General features: G+C 31.2%; 1 pseudogene; it reads left to right on the plus strand.

Annotated features, from left to right (window-relative positions):
* Positions 1-45: 45 nt before the first annotated feature.
* LOC124094254 (cysteine and histidine-rich domain-containing protein 1-like) lies at positions 46-1,458 on the plus strand (annotated as a pseudogene).
* Positions 1,459-16,791: the final 15,333 nt, after the last annotated feature.

The raw sequence follows: 16,791 nt of genomic DNA on the forward strand, positions 1-16,791 counted from the left end.
GAAATTGATTTTAAGAAGTAAGATAAAGGCCCTAAGATTCAGGTCAGCGCTTGCTACTGCAGAGTCTGTCGCACTGTCTTGAGGTTCCCGGTGTTTGGTCCTTGCCGGTAACGGTGGAAGGAGAAGATGGCCCTGCTATGCTATAATCGGGGCTGCGGCCAGCGCTTCGACCCCGAGAACAATTCGGCTGATGCTTGCACACATATAACCCAGGTGTTCCAGTCTTTCATGATGCATTAAAAGGTTGGTCTTGCTGTAAGAGAAGAACAACTGATTTTTCTGATTTCTTAAGCATTGTGGGCTGTACAAAAGGTAGACATATTAGTGAGAAGCCACCTGAGCCGGTCAAGACTACTGAAAAGAAAGAACTATCTGAATTGAAACCCGAATTTCAGGAGCACATAATTCAAGACCCTAAACCAGTAGGAGCGATAAAAAAGGCCAAGCCCAGATGAACCCATGACAAATTTGTAATTAAAAATATCTGCCTCCCTAAAACAAGCACTTGATAAACTTAAACTCTCATCTGGGAATGAAGAAGATAAGAAAGAAGATGACAGTGATGAAATTAAGATTGGGACCTCATGTAAAAATGGAGGGTGTTCAAAGACATATCAGGGTCTACAGAGTCTAGAAGAAGTTTGTGTATATCATTCTGGAGTACCTATTTTCCATGAGGGGATGAAATATTGGAGCTGTTGTAGAAGGAAAACCTCTGATTTTAATACGTTCTTAGCCCAAGAAGGCTGTACAACAGGGAAACACGTGTGGACTAAAAAGGATGCTGGGAAAAAAGTTGTTCCATGTAGACATGACTGGCATCAGACTGGGGGTGAAGTCACCATTTCAGTATATGCTAAAAATTCACTTCCAGAACTTAGTCCAGTAGAAGCTAATAGTACATTGTTAAATGTACACATCGTATTTGAAGGAGAGAAGGAATTTCATCAAAATGTCAAATTATGGGGTATGATTGATGTAAAACGAAGCTATGTAACTATGACTGCAACAAAGATTGAGATCACCATGAGAAAAGCTGAACCTATGCAGTGGGCAAGCCTTGAACTACCTACAACCAAAAAGTAGGAAAAACAAAAAGAAGATATTACAGATTGAGGTCGGGGGAAGGCTGTTGCCTATTTCAGAATTCTGAATGTGTGGTGAAGTGGTGGCTTGCTGCTGTAACTTTTTGTTGTTGAATCAGGCATTTCGGGGTCATATTAGGTTTTGTTTTTAAAAGCCAAAGTCAATTTATCTTTTTGTGTTGCCATATTTTGCGTTCCATAAGATTGATTATTCATATCTTCCCATTGGTAGAACCATAGTTATGTCCCTTACTTGAAGAAGCTGGAAAATAGCTCTAGTGTAATTGCAGTATTTCTCAGTGTATTATTATTATGTTAAACAAAGAAATAATAAGGGACATTTGTTTTTTATACTTCTGTTATCCCATAATTATTAAAGCAAGATGAAAATGTCAACTTTTTAATCAGTTTTTTTTTTCCCCTCTTTGTGGACCTTTTGTTCCTATAATACTTGAAAATCTTCAAGGAAGAAATGAAGTTCTGAATTGTTTTTGTTTGTTTTTGTTTTCCATGTGGGACAGTCACTTTTTCCAGGAGGACTATACTAGGTAAAGTGGGGGCAAAATATATGCACTGACCAACAAATTACAATTTATTCACGGTTAATTTAATTTTAAATTACATCATTATCTATATTACTTGCCAAACAGTATGACTTAAGAGTAAAGGAAACAAGACTGGAGAGAGATCAATTTGGTTAAAATTCACTATTTTTTAAAGACTTAAGCAATAATGTTAAAAATCTTTCTCCTGATTAAGGGTCTTTATATGATGTTATGACTAAATGGTACCTGACTTTCAGTCTAAACCCTCTTAAAACCTTCAGTTACCTATAAAAAAAAATCTATATCTGGCCTTATTGATAGAAAAATACTTAAAATTGTATCTTAAAGGTTTGTGGAAATACAATAGAAAATGAGAAAACTAAATACATGAACTTTGCTTTATGCCTACTATTACATGTTAAATTAAATAGCTTAATTCTCCCAGAGTCATTTTTTAAAGCCTTTCAAGTAGAGCTTGACAATTATAGTAATACAATGTTGATCATATATTGTATTTTATTGGTATTAAATATATGTAATACATAAAAAAGAAATAAGATTTAAAAAAATAACTATAGGTAAATGGCAGAAAGATCAATAGAGAAGGAGGTGGGGAAAAGTTAGGAGAGGTACTGGGGTCCTAATTAGAATTACATATATTCCATGCTTGTATAATTACATCAAAATGAATTCTACTGTCATATATAACTAAAAAGAATCAATAGAATAAAAATAGTAAATTAAACATATGTAAAATGTTACCCAAATCCACAATATTTATCTCAAAATGGAAATCTAAAATATTAGCATAGGATCCAAAGTTCTAATATCATGTAGAAGCAATTGATAAAAGTGCCTAATAAGTTACTGGGACAAAGAAACACTATTTAAGGTAGCTTGAGTAATTGCAACTGTAAAGTCAGCACAAAGTTATGAATTATAGGTTTAGTATAATAGACTGTAGATCCATATTAGCAGTTTGGAAAACAGAAGATGATTATAACTTGTCTCATTACAATTTGACATAGCTGAACAAGTTTAAATAAAATAAATATTAGAGATTAGCCACCAATAAACTTTAGAGGGGTTTTATAATTAAGGAACAGATGCCACTAAAGCCCTCATGGTCTATATGAACCCTAAAAATATATCAGTAATCAAATATGAGCTAAGCAAATCCCCAAAAGAATTTGTAACACTAGTAAATATGGATGGTGGGTGCTTAAGATAATTTTAATATTTTGATCATTATACTAATTATTATATGGTAAACCTTTTTTTAATAAAAGATTCTACAAGATTTTATCCTTATGGAATAATGGTAAATAACAGCCTTGATATGAGGAAAAGTTGTATGTGATTATTGATTGGATAAAGGGAAAGGGTGAGAGGTATTACTTGTAATATGAGTTGTTTTTTCTTTTTTTCTGTTCTGGGGGACCTTGAGTAAGTTTAGATTCATCCATTCAAATGCTAAGCATTTAAAATTTTTATTAAAATTGTGCTGTAATAGCATGGAGATTCCAGGAAATTTAGAGAGACTGGGTTGAAGGAAAGAGGATTTATAAACTAAGGTTATCTTTTAGCCTGCATATATGAGAAATTAAATAATTGATGGCAATAAAGTAGAATAAAAAAACAGAAGAGATAGCTACTCATACAGTTAAACATTGTTTTAGAAATCAGTAAAAATTTAAGCAAAGGTCCAGTTGAGCCATTATACTCATAATTCTTCATAGCTTTAAATCTACTGTGTTTTCTCATTTCAAAGAATTATAATGTGTTGTTATTAATAAAATATCATTACAATTGGAAAAACACACATTGAAGATAAGCAAAGAGGATGAATGTGTAGAGTTCCTCTGATTACTTCATATTCCTCAAAATTAGAGAAAAAGGAATAAGAAAAATGAATTGGATGAATGTAAAAATATTACAGGGAAATAAGTCAGTGATCAGAGAAAAAGTACAAATAGGATTGAAAACCATCCACTCAAGAAACATGGCCAAAAAGATGGGTAAGATAAATTTCCAATGGTGCATACTCCTTTAGAAATCCTGGGCAAGTCTTTAGGTGATTATGGGAACAGACTGTCTGAAAGTACGAGTATGAATGCTCAGGGAAAAAACAACAACAGCAACAACAACAGCCACAACAAAATGAGCTACTTAAAGAAGAAAAGGATTCTATATGGAAAATTAGAGGCTTAAATGGCTTTACTGAAAAAGTGACAATCATGGAACATAACTGAGGCATGGAATTAAAGTGACAATCATGGGATATAACTGAGGCATGGAATTAAAGTGACAATCATGGGACATAACTGAGGCATGGAATTAAGACAAAGTGCCATATTTGTATCCCTGATTCTTTTTACCCACAGTTGTGATTCTTATGACCAGACATAGAAATGCTGAGATTGGGTGACTCAACATCATTTGACATCAAAAACTTCAGCTGGAATATGGCCTCTGTATAAATTCATCTTCCAAATCTTTGAGCACATCTCACTTCAGTCTACTTCATAATCAGAAAGGTAGGTGCAAAGGATTGTGATTTAGCTCATATTCTTATATTCTGTGATTCAAGGATATATAGAAAGGCTTGAGAAGCTCATTAATGTTAATCATGAAGACACATCATTGCTTTTGGCAGCTAAGATAAACATGTCAATGAGAATTCAAGTCCAAAAATAGTTATAAAGTTGATGTCTCAGAGCACTCTTGTATCTTAAAAAATGATAATAATAAATTATATTAACACCATGAATAAAGAACTGAACACAAGAATAATTTGAGACTGCTCATGAGATTGTAACTTTCTAACTGCTAGAAGCATACTTAGCATTTTAAAATTAATAATGTTTGGTATGTTTCTAATGACCTCAAACATGCCAACTCTGACATAAGAAGAATAAACTCATTTTATGTACTCTTTGATAATATAGTCCATAAGGACAAGGGAATTATTTTCAGTTCAAAATATTTTAGGAGAAAATGTGCCTAGAATGATTAAACCATTGCAAGACTTGAAAAATCAGGATACATTCATCAATTATTTCAAAAGCATTGAGTTAAAAATCAAACTGAATTCAGGACCAATTGATACATGTTTTCTTTTTTAAAAAAGATAATTTCTATGCAGTCATATATATTTCATCTAATATATCTATGCCTTACTTTTAAAATGCCTATTGTCATAACCTCAGTAAATCTTTTCAGCACTATGAGACAGAAACTATAAAATTTTATGTACTTATTTTATTTCTTCCCCCAGATAACTAAATATTACATAAATTTTTTGTAATAACTTTAACATGAAGAAAATAAGGCTTCAGGAATTATTTCTCAAAGGCAATTTAAATAAAAATAAGAAGAGTCTGGATATCAATCCAGGTTAATCTTAAAGTTACAGTCTTCATATTAGACAGCAATTCATATTTACCTGAGACCCAGACTGTTCTCCTTGGAGGGTCACAGCAAACATGCCAATGGTGTAAGGACATTTGAAAAAATTCTAAAGTACCTAGTAAGGTAGCATTGTGCAATGGCTAAAAGTTAAGAGTCAGGAATAGCATCAGAATCCTGACTCAGCAGATAAGACTCATGTAACTTTGAAATTCTAATCATTCTGCCTCAGTAGTAAAAATGAGTACTAAATATAGAGCCTATTTCTTGAATGTTTGTGGCAGTTTGATTGAGCTTACTTTTAAGCAAAATAAACACAAGCTATAGCATAAAGCCTGGCATGTGATAATAGTATGTTGTAACTATTGTTAAAATAAGTATTTTCTGTTAGTGTGGAGATATGTACATATTTTTTAAATAAAAGGTTGAGTAAGATGTTATCTGCTACTTATTCCCCTCTAAGAGAATATTTTGATTTTATCAATATTTTTATTGTGCCAAAACACTGGAATATTCTAAAAAGAACTTTAAATTATCAGTCATATGTTCTCACTAAAGATAATTCCTAGCTAGTGAGATAATACTTTAAAATTTTAAGATTTTAGGTCGATGACTATATTTAGACATTAAGCCTGATTTATAGCACATCTGATGTTATCAGATTTATTTTCTTTAGTACACATATTTACTGATTCAAATATTTCACAGAATTATCATTGCCAAAATTAGTGCCAGATTTAACAATTGTCTTTCTTTTATGATGATATCTAATCCAGCCTTACATTTTTCAAAAATAAATATCCTAAAGTTATAAATTTATTTCTGACTGATCCAGTCTTAGTCCTACAAATTCTGATAGTAAAATCATTCTTAATCTTCAGTAGAATGAGGTCCCTTTTAGGAAACACTAGAAAAAGTTATGTCTCTTCTGATTACTGACCCCTGCTGTTGTTCTCCACCAAGCTGGGGTTGCTAAATAATAATAATAATAATTATTATTATTATTATTATTATTATTATTATTATTATTATTATTTTGCTTGCTTATACCCTGAGAATCCTCCCTTAACAATAACATTTTATAGATCATATCTAGAGATCTTTATTTTCTTTCTCAAAGTCATGCTTTTTCAGAAGTATGGGCAATAGAATTCTTCACTTGTGTGTGTGTGGTAGTGGGTAAATGGCCACCACATAACAGCTAATCTAGGAGGAAGAGACTTAAATGTAAAAATAAAAGCATCCAGTACTATCAGGCTATTAGGGCTTTTTTAATGCTGCATTAACCAGATTTATGAATCTCAAATTATTATCAGGTATTTAAATGAAAAAGATTTTAAATTTTTCTAAATATTAAATCAAGATTGTTCATTATATGTACTGATCTTTACCAAATAACTATGCATTGATTATACAACTATTTAGCAAATTCCTCTATATCTTTAATTAAATTATAAATCAAGTGATCTGATTCTCTGGAGTGCTTCTACCTTATATGAAGCAGAAAAAGTAATAATTGTTTTCCCACATGTGTTCACAATTTGTTGACTATATTATGAGACTTAGTCTTGAGGAGATTTCATCTACTGTATTTTCATCATGTTAAATTCTATGGCATGATTTTGCTGTTAAACATAGTAAATAGCAAATATATTAGAAAAAAAAAGGTGACAGCTACATTTGTATTTTTTGGAATAAATGCAAAGTGCAATTTGCTATGTAAGTCACCATCAATCTAAAAAGTACCAACAAGCAAAAGTCCCCAGAATGTTTACAGAATTACTAGGATTAAGCACATTTCTTCACATATTAAAATGTTTTATTCACCCTGCTCAGTTGGGGTACAAAATAAGAGCAGGGTGGGGTCAGTTACAGAATGATTTATGATCAGATGTGATTATGCATTGTTGTCTTAGTTTTCCTTCTTAGCATTTGGTAATTCCTATTAAATATAGAATTTCCTCAAGATTTTGTATTTAGATTCGGAAACATTGTTGGAAGATCTATTTTTTCTACCTAACAAAATTTGGAAAACATTAACATGAATTTGAAATATTTTTTCAGTTCTTTTTCTTGATATAATTTAATAACATTTCTATTCATATTCTACTTAAAACTGAGAAATGTGTGAGCATTAGGAAATCTAATACTAATTTCTACCTTATATGAAGCAGAAAAAGTAATAATTGTTTTCCCATATATGTTCACAATTTGTTGACTATATTATGAGACTTGGTCTTGAGAAGATTTTATCTACTGTATTTTCATCATGTTAAATTCTATGGCATGATTTTTCTGTTAAACATAGAAAATAGCAAATAAATTAGAAAAAGAAGTGACAGATACATTTGTATTTTTTGGAAGAAATGCAGTATGCAAAATCAGCCCTGGTCTTTGTGGCCCACCACCCAGAAGTGTTAAAACAGTAAAAGCATTTTTTTTAAGACTAGCTAAGATAGAGAGACTTTAATGTAAAAATAAAAGCATTCACTAGTATCAGGCTATTAGGGCTTTGTTTAATGCTGAATTAACCAGATTTATTAATGTCAAATTATCAGTTATTTAAATGCAAAAGATTTCAAATTTTTCTAAATGTTAAATCAAGATTGTTTGTTACATGTAGTGATCTTTTCCAAATAACTATGCATTGATTATACAACTATTTAGCAAAGTCCTCTATAGCTTTAATTGAATCTTAAATCAAGTTAATCTGATTCTCTTGAGTGCTATACACATTTTAAAAAAACTAATAAAATCAAACATATATGCAGTATTACTGTAAATATAAAACTAAAAGCATACATAAGGCTAAGTGGTTAGCAAAAATGAAATATAAATGTCTTTTTATATTTCTCATCATTTTTATACATTTCAGAACCTACACATTTTCTATTTTAAGGGTTTGGCTAATTCTATAAGAATTTTATATTTCTCAGCATTTTGTTTAACTTATTATATTTAACAGAGAAAGAAAATCTCAGACATATGTAGCTTCAAGTTCTGTGCTGATGAGTAATTAATCTATAATTCTCATGATTGCTTTGTCCTTTTATTTTATTTGTTATGTCAATGAAATTTACATGTGCAACTTTCACACATGTTTAAACTTGAACTTTATAATTTCTTCTGAAATTGTACGTCCTTTTAATTCACTGACAATTTTTTTTGAGCTACTATACTTGACTATGCAGGCACAGATGCCCCAAATCAGTAAGTAGTCAAAGGTAGAAACAGAAAATTATAAATAATTTGTAGAAAAGTGGAAAAAGTAGGCTAATACTTGGAACAATAAGAATTCATAAATGCATAAATGGAAGGCCATCCAAAGTCCAAAAGTGCTTCAAATAATAAAAAAAGTAAATATTCAGAAACAGGCTAATGATGTAGCTCAGTAGTAAAGTGCTTGCCTAGCATGTGTAAGACCCTGTGTTGGATCCTTAGCATTGCAAAAATAAACAAATAAAAATTTTAAATATAGTGCTTACAGGAAACAGTATTTTATGTGCCAATGTAAGAAAAAAAATTGCTAAACCCTAAGTTTAAAGAGTGTGTAATATATTGAAAATATATATGAATACACCCCAGTAAATCTCACCATCTTGTACTTCCACAATAAATTAATTTAAAAATAATTATGGGTAAATGGCAGAAAGATCATTGGGGGAAGGGAGCAGGAGGAGGGGAAAGGGAAGAGGAAAGAGAGGTACTAGGTTCTGAATTAGAGTAAGATATATTCCATGTTTGAAATTATATTAAAATATATTCTACAGTTATGTAAAACTAAAAAGAACCAAAAATATAAAAATGAAATATATAAACAAAAACATTATTTCTAATATGTTTGCAAAATTGAATAGAGAATGTTAAATTGTCTCATTGAAATGTAAATAACTTTATCAAATGAATAACACTGGATGATAAAGTAATTGTTCCTTATTTCTTTTAAAAATAAGTAAAACAATATTAAAGGACAGCAACAAATGTTTTAATTAATTTTAAACATATTGTGTTTCTGAAATAGTGACAACAATTTTTATAAATATCAAATCTATCCAAAATTAACGCACTATTTCAGTGTAAGTATTGGTTGGTAAAAAGTTGATAATGTTAACTGAGTTGAGTTCATACATATACTATAATGATAAATTAAATTGCAAAAAAAGAAAGGAGAAAATAATAAGGAGAAGGAGAGGGTGAAGAATTAAATATACTGCTATAATCCTAAATTCTGAATATGAGTATATGAATACTAAATAGACATAAAAATAATCAACTATCCTAAAAGAAAAGCATGAATATATGCAAATCAATGAATAAAAATAGTGAATCATTTTGATATCCAAAATTGTGTTTTTTAGCACTTTTTCATCTTTAGCAAAGAATAAAAATTACATCTCTTATCATAAGTAAAATAATAGGGTACTTCAAGTGTTTCAAAGAACTGTTTAGTTTTATGAAAATGAAAGTAAAAACAAAAATCTTAAAATGAAAAAAAATAAGAATGATGTAACATTTCTGCCACATTTTAATACTTAGTAAATTCATATTGATTAAGAAGATCAATTTAAAAGTAATTAGAAACATATCTTAAAATCAGTGAGAGTTTTTCTAAGTGAGACATAACATCTAAAACCCTCTGTGATACAGGTTCCTGGCATTTAGGAAGCAGTTAATACTCACTTGTAAAAATAAAGTTTAATTGAATGAAAAAATACGATGAAATGAATGATGGAGAATGCTTACAACAAGAATTCTGCATATATTATTAAGGGAGGAGTTATTATTATTTTCCTAAAAATATTCTAAAGGAGATCATTAATAGCTGAATCTTCTTCCAATCATCTCTGCACACAAAGCTAAGAGTGAAATATGTATTTTGCAAATTATTTGGCTACAAGATTAGATATTTACTTTGAATCAAGCAAGGCAGAGCAAATGGTAATCTTAAATGACTATCTGATTCTATTGGAATGGTACTCTTTGTATTTCATCAGGACCAGGAAAAATAATTAATTAGGATTTCAATATGAAAAAAGGGTGATTTTCTTAGTAGGGAATCAACTTAGTGAAAGAGGTAAAAGACCTCTACAATGAAACTACAGAACACTATAAAGAAAGAAATTAAAGAAGACCTTAGAAAATGGAAAGATCTACCTTGTTCTTGGATAGGCAGAAGTAATGTCAAAATGACCATACTACCAAAAGCACTATGCAATTCCCGTCAAAATTCCAATGACATTCCTCATAGAAATAGAAAAAGAAATCATGAAATTCATCTGGAAACATAAGAGACCTAGAATAGCTAAAGTAATCCTTAGCAAGAAGAATAGAGTAGGTGGCATTACTCTACCAGACCTTAAACTATTACTACAGAGCAATAGTAACAAAAACAGCATGGTATTGGCACTTAAATAGACTTGTAGACTAATGAAAAAGAATAGAAAATAGAGAGAGAACCCCACATGAATACAGTTATCTCATACTAGACAAAAGTGCCAAAAATATATATTGAAAAGATATCCTCTTCGACAAATGGTGCTAGGAAAACTGGCAATCCATATGCAATAAAATGAAATTAAGCCTCTATCTTGGACCATTCACAAAACTCAAGTCAAAGTGTATTAAGGACCTAGGGATGAAACCAGAGACACTGCACCTATAAGAAAAAAAAGTAGGCCCAAATCTCCATCATGTTGGATTAGACCCCGACTTCCTTAATACGACTCCTATAGTGCAAGAATTAAAATCAAGAATCAATAAATGGGATGAATTCAAACTAAAAAGCTTCTTCTCAGCAAAAGAAACAATCAGTGAGGTGAATAGAGAGCCCATATTTTGGGGGCAAATTTTTACCACACGCACATCGGAGCACTAATCTCTAGGATATATAAAGAACTCAAAAATCTTAACACCGAAAAAACCCAAATAACCCAATCAAAAAAATGGGCTAAGGAACTGAACAAACACCTCTTAGAAGATGCTATACAGTCAATCAACAAATATATGAAAAAAATGCACCATCTCTAGCAATTAGAGAAATGCAAATCAAAACTACCCTAAGATTTCATCTCACTCCAGTCAGAATGGAAGCTATTAAGAATAAAAACAATGATAAGTGTTGGTGAGGATGTGGGGAAAAAGGTATACTCATACATTACTAATGGGACTGCAAATTCTTACAACCAATATGGAAAGCATTATGGAGATTCCTTGGAAAACTGGTAATGGAACCACCATTTGACCCAGCTATCCCACTTCTCACTCTATACCCAAGGGACTTAAAAACAGCATACAATAGGGACACAGCCACATCAGTGTTTATAGTAGCACAATTCACAATAGCTAAACTGTAGAACCAACCTAGATACCCATCAGTTGATGAATGAATAAAGAAAATGTGATATATATATATATATATATATATATATATATATATATATACACACACACACACACACACACACACACACACAATGGAATACTATTCAGCATTAAAATAGAATACAATAATGGCATTTTCAGGTAAATGGATGGTGTTGGAGAATATAATACTAACTGAAGTAAGTCAATCCCCAAAAATCAACTCCTGAATGATTTCTCTGATATAAGGATGCTGATTCATAATGGGGTTGGGGGGATAGCATGTGAGGATTAGAAGAACTCTAGATAGAGCAAAGGGGAGGGACTAGAGAGGGGTAATGGGGGTAGGAATGAGATGGACATCATTACCCTAAGTAAATGTATGAAGACACGAATGTGTAACTCTACTTTGTGTACAATAGAAATATGAAAAATTATGCTCTATATGTATAATATGAATTGTAATGCATTCTGCTGTCATATATAGCAAATTATTATTTAAAAGAAAACATAAAAAAGGAGTTGTTTTTTTTTTTTTTGTCAGAATGATTTCAGTGTTCAAGAATATACTGAGTTCCCCACAGGATTTCTACCTAGACTAGGTTAGATGCTAGTTGTATCTTAAATCACAGTGAGTTTAAATGTCAATTTCTGTTGGAATCTGAGAACGCTCTCAGGGCAAAGGCAGTAAGGAAAATCATAAAATATTGATCTGATGTCAGTCAAATACTCTGAAGATTATGGGCTTGCTTACCAATGTCATCTGAGTCATTAATCCAGTATAAGCAAATTCCAGTGAATCTATGTGGACCTTACTCTCTTATGATTTTTTGCTATTCTATTTAAACAGCTATGCACACACATACACTCCTAAAATTGATGGATTGGTGTATCTTAATTGATCATATTTTTACAAGAAAGATATTATAATAAATCTGGGGAAAGTAATACAGAAAAACATTAGAGATAACCTGCTTAGAGTTATTTCTTTTATGTGACCACATTAAAGAAATGTGAAACCTTTCTATAAAATATTTTAAAATAAATTTCAAATCAGATTCTTTGTTTTATTGTTTCTCTAAGTGAAAATAGTTGAAATGCCCATTCGTGGAATAATTATACTAATTTTGTAATTTTTTATATTGGAATAAAAATATTAAGAATCCTATAACCTTTTTTAAAATTTTTATTTATTTATTTTTGTTTTTCTCCTGTACTTGTCATAACAAGAGCCAAGAGTCATTTTATTATTCTACCTTGATTTGACTTTTTACTGTTTCTTTACCAGTAGGACCTGCAAACGCAGTTCTTGAGATACATAATTTGTTGCCATGTGTTTAGTTAAGAATGCAACCCTATCTTTTTCCATTATGCTTATTTCTAGATGATTTAAAGTATTTTGTTATGAAATCTGAACCTAAATCTTATAAACATTGTTTTAAAAAGTTCATAATCTTTACTTAGCCATCTTTATTTTCATATTCAACTTTATGTTCTCTTTAACAAAAGCTTTTAAGCCATTCTAAGACATATACTCTTAAAACTAAGTCATATGTATACTCATTCTAAGTTATGTACTCTGTGGGTGGGGGATTAGATGTATCATTAAAAAGGCAGAAAGCAAAATTTAAGTGGATGAAATCTACTTTTACTTTATTTTACATATTTTATATACTCTCTAGACTCTTTGAATATCCACATTACATGGTATATTGCAGATAAAATTAATGGGTATGTTTCCCTTAAGACTGCTATTTCAGAGGATTGGTAGACCTCCTTGGTTTGGGCAGAATAATTTTTTAAAACTAAGTGTTATGAATAACTTTTGCGAGCTTTATTTCCCTTTCCAGTCTAATATCTTTGAGTCTGGTTCTTAAAAGTTCTTCTTAGCCTTTGAGCAAGTATAATTGTAAATAAAGAGGGTATGAATATATACATATATGTAAATTTTATATATAATATATATATATATATTTTTTTTTTGCTAAGTAACAAAATGGTTGATTTCTTTTTACAACAACTTGTCTGCAGAGTAACAAGGATTCTGCCTCTATAGATCTAAAGCTAAAAGCTAAACCCCATAGCGTCTCTGCTTTTTTACAATTTAGAAAACAATGACATTACTTTCACAGGAACAGGATGCTGACAGATACAACTCCAGGGCTGTCTGAAACCATGCTTCAAAGTACTTACTCTTTTTTAAATTTTATATCCTTTCCATGCTGTGTTCAGTTTAAAAGTAAGTAATTCAGAAATATTTCTATTAAAATTTTACTCATATTTTAATTAAACATAAAGAATAAAATGACAGAACTTGTTGAATTTTTTGTTTGTTTTAAATATACCAGAAAAAGCATCTATTTACTATACACACACACGTATATATAGATAGATATATATAGATAGAAGAGATATAAATATATATGTGTGTGTGTATATATATATGTGTGTATATATATACAAACAGATTTTTTTTATTCTATGAAGGAAACTGTAGTAAGAGTAAATATATGCCATCAAATAAGTGAAAATATATGTGCATATATATTTAGAATGATTATAATAAACAAGGTTGACATTTTATCTTCAGTAATCTTATAATATTTGATATTTGCAATAGAATTATTCAACAATAGGAAAAATGTTATAATTCAAGATTGGAAAAAACATAGATTTGCTATAAGCCCTACTTTCCAAGTTCCTGTTAATATAGAAACACTCAAAAGTGAAATTATTTGATTATGAGAGCTGTAACATCAGTTCATCCTAGTTTGAATGGACTGACTGCTAACATGTTGAGTGGGGCTTGGGGAAAGGAGGTGGATCACTGAGGGAATGCCTTGGAAGGGCTATTATTCCTGGGTGCATTCCCCACTTACCCTCTGCTTCCCGAGGATACCATGAGTCAGGTAATTTTTCTCAGCTGGGCTCTTCCCCTATGGTGTGCTACCTCACCTTGGGCCCAGAGAAATGGAGTCAGTCATCAATGAACCTCTGAAACTGTTAGCCCAAATAAACTTTACCTCTTCTAAGATTTTCCTGTCAGGTGTTTTGGTCACAGCAATGAAAAAGCTGACTTTACCACAGATATTCCAGGTACTCTTTGCCCAAGTAATTTATTTATTTATTTGGCAACTGTTTTCGATTGGGCAGCAGGTTATAGGTAAAATGGTCTTCAAAACAAAACCAAGTTCCTCTTTTCTCAGAGTCCACAGTGAAATGCAGATTATTATTTTCTTAAAATATTCCATTAATGTACAAGAAATTATCCACTTTGTGGATCAGCAAAATCAACACTGTACTTAGAAGTACAAAAATTAAAAATGAAAGGGCTGGATATGTGGCTCAGTGGTTAAGCATCCTTGGGTTCAATACCACCAACAAAAAGAGTGATAGAATGGAAATGAAATATAAAATATCCAGAGGAATTGTTTTTCTCCCCTTTCCAGAAATTAATTATGACCTATTGGTTAATTAGAATGCCATCTTTTCATTGTTCAGATATAAAATTTTGCAGTCATTCTAAACTTCTGTGTTTCACTCAATTTCCATATGCAACAAATCAGCCACTGCAAAATGTCAGTAAATTGACTTTACTTTCAAATGATATTCAAGATCTACCACTTTTTACCATGTTTGCCTCTAACACCCCAAGGTAAGCTAGCATTATCTGTTACCAGGCAGATGGTCTCCAAGTTTTACTCATTTGGGAGTCTCGCAACATAGTGATAACATTTTTTTTTTAATTTCAAAGGAAAATTATTCTATATGGTAGAATAAAATGACATAAACTTTGATTAACAAAACAAGAAGTAAAATTCAGGGTAGATATTATCATCTTGCCAGGAATTTTTGTTCTTTAGATCTAGTATACTCTAGCGTTGAAATCTAGGATATAGGCCAGGGGTGGTGGTGCACACCTATAATCCCAGTGACTCAGGAGGCTGAAGGAGGAGGATTTCAAGTCCAAGGCCAGCAAGGTCCTAAGCAATGTAGCAAGACCTTGTCTTAAAAAATAAAAAGGGCTGTGGATATGGCTCAGTGTTTAAGCATCCCTGGGTTCAATCCCACCAACAAAAAGAAAGGATATATTCATCTCATAGGTAAAAGGGCATCTATTTTGTAGTAGCACTATTACTAATAAAAAAGAGCAAGCATTTCAATCAGCAGTTTAGACTTTACAATTCAACTGAAGGCACACTGTTCAAAAAGGGAGGAAAGAAACAAAAATAATAATGTTAGTTTTCATAATTTTGAAATCAATATATATTTGAGAGAATATAATGTAAGATTAAGTTAATATTATATATCATAGTGAATATTTATTATTCAACAATTATTCATTCACAATGTTTTAGATATTCTTTTAAATATTTATTTCTATTCTATTATTGGAAATATAATAATAATGAATAAAGTCTCTGCTCATACAGAGTATAGAGTCTAATAGAAAGACAATTGTTTTGGTTTGGATCTGTAATATCCTTGAAAAGCTTATTTATTAAAGGCATAGTCCCCATTGCAGCAATGATCAGAGTTGGGGCTTTGGGGAGTGATCAGATCATGAAGATAATAATCTCAGTGATAGATTAATTCATTGTTGAATTCATAATCTGAATGGACCTTTAAGAGGTGGTGGAACTATAAGTAGAGAAAGTACCCTTGGGGACAATATGCTGTCTCCCTCAGCTACCCCGCCACAATGAACTGAGCAGTCTTGCTCCACCAATTTCTTCTGTCATGATGTTCACCTGCCTCAGGCCCACAGCAATGGAGCTGACTAACTTAGACTGAAACCTATGAAACCAGGAGGCAGAATAAATCTTTCCTTCTTAAGTAGTTTTTCTCAGGCATTTTGTTCACAGTGATGAAAACTTACCTTTATAATGGGAAGAATGCAGGTGTCACTCTGTAAGAAAAGAAATATGAATCTTCCAGATTTACACTTAGATGAATTCAGTAAGAAAATTATAAATGAATAGTGAATTAGTGTTGGATTTGATTTGTCTAACACAATAATACCTAAATGAGACACATTAGTTATTTTTATAACCTAAAGATAAAAGTATAATACTGTGAGAAAATATTAGCTAATGGATAGTAAACAGAAACTTTCATAATCATGTTGTACTAATAGTCAGATTTTCAAGGAATTTGGCCATTTATTACATTAAGTTGAGTGGGTGGAGGAAGCCATTGAAATAATCTTTCTTGAGACATAATGTGATACTTTTTTTCTTTCAAGGAACTGAAATTCATCCAGTAGGGCCGGAGATCAGAGATCAAGGGAGTGTATAAGATGTTTCTGGAGGGATTTTAGACCTTTCCTGAATTTTTGAGTCATATTGAAGTTTTGGTCCTCATTTTAAATGAAATGAGAGAGTCAGTAAATC

This window comes from Marmota monax, unplaced genomic scaffold (genome assembly GCF_021218885.2).
Source record: "Marmota monax isolate L192 unplaced genomic scaffold, Marmota_monax_Labrador192_F-V1.1 WCK01_AAM20220418_F8-fsc00043, whole genome shotgun sequence".
Classification (NCBI taxonomy): Eukaryota; Metazoa; Chordata; class Mammalia; order Rodentia; family Sciuridae; genus Marmota; species Marmota monax.